This window comes from Scophthalmus maximus, chromosome 12 (genome assembly GCF_022379125.1).
Source record: "Scophthalmus maximus strain ysfricsl-2021 chromosome 12, ASM2237912v1, whole genome shotgun sequence".
Classification (NCBI taxonomy): domain Eukaryota; kingdom Metazoa; phylum Chordata; class Actinopteri; order Pleuronectiformes; family Scophthalmidae; genus Scophthalmus; species Scophthalmus maximus.
Window position 1 is genome coordinate 23,697,501 of NC_061526.1, and position 1,502 is coordinate 23,699,002.

The following is a 1,502-nucleotide window of genomic DNA, read 5'->3' on the forward strand; positions in this document are numbered from 1 at the left end:
CATACAGCGACACTGATAATCAACATTCGTCGATTTATTGACTAACTATTGATGATGTGGCAGTTTATATCTTTACAATATTTCTCTTCATACATACAGAATGTCCGTTCATTATCTTCATATTCATACTTTTATTTCATCTGTCAAAACTCTTAACTGAGACTGTACAATCATTCAGCAGTCTGTGTAAATACCTTTTTTTCTATTTATTTCTATTTTCTATTTTCTAATTGGATTCTTTAAAATGTAAAAATATTTCCATGAATTCAAGGCTTCGAACTGCTTCGTTTATTGATCAAAAAGAAGCTACTGATACATTTTCAGTCGATCAACTAATTGATAACTGATTTTTATACTTTGCCTCTTACGCCTGAATATCAGACTATCGATTGAACAATCCCTGAGTCCAGAGATTAAATATGATATTCTGGTGAATATGAGTCTGAAGGGAATTTGTCTCCACCTGCTGGTCGAGTGTGGAGACGTCATCCATCACCTGATTGAGTCTCCACCGGTGGAGTGTGACTCTGACCTGAGGTGACCTCTGAGTCCTGTTGATGAAGCTGCAACTCCATCCAATAATGTTGATATGTAAAAAATAATAATATTTAGATTTTATATCTGCAAAATACCACAATTTTTTTTTCTTCTGCTCTTCTTTCATTAGAAAAACAAACTGGGCTGAAGAAAGAAAAGTGAAAGAACAAGACCTCCTCTGACATCACTCACCTGCGTCCTGCCTCCTCCTCTGATGTCACTCACCTGAGTCCTGCCTCCTCCTCTGACGTCACTCACCTGAGTCCTTCCTCCTCCTCTGACATCACTCACCTGCGTCCTGCCTCCTCCTCTGATGTCACTCACCTGAGTCCTTCCTCCTCCTCTGACATCACTCACCTGCGTCCTGCCTCCTCCTCTGATGTCACTCACCTGAGTCCTTCCTCCTCTGACATCACTCACCTGTGTCCTTCCTCCTCTGACATCACTCACCTGTGTCCTTCCTCCTCTGACATCACTCACCTGAGTCCTTCCTCCTCCTCTGACATCACTCACCTGAGTCCTTCCTCCTCCTCTGACGTCACTCACCTGAGTCCTTCCTCCTCCTCTGACATCACTCACCTGTGTCCTTCCTCCTCTGACGTCACTCACCTGAGTCCTTCCTCCTCCTCTGACATCACTCACCTGAGTCCTTCCTCCTCTGACGTCACTCACCTGAGTCCTTCCTCCTCCTCTGACATCACTCACCTGAGTCCTTCCTCCTCTGACGTCACTCACCTGAGTCCTTCCTCCTCCTCTGACATCACTCACCTGTGTCCTTCCTCCTCTGACATCACTCACCTGTGTCCTTCCTCCTCCTCTGACATCACTCACCTGTGTCCTTCCTCCTCTGACGTCACTCACCTGTGTCCTTCCTCCTCCTCTGACGTCACTCACCTGAGTCCTTCCTCCTCTGACATCACTCACCTGAGTCCTTCCTCCTCTGACATCACTCACCTGAGTCCTTC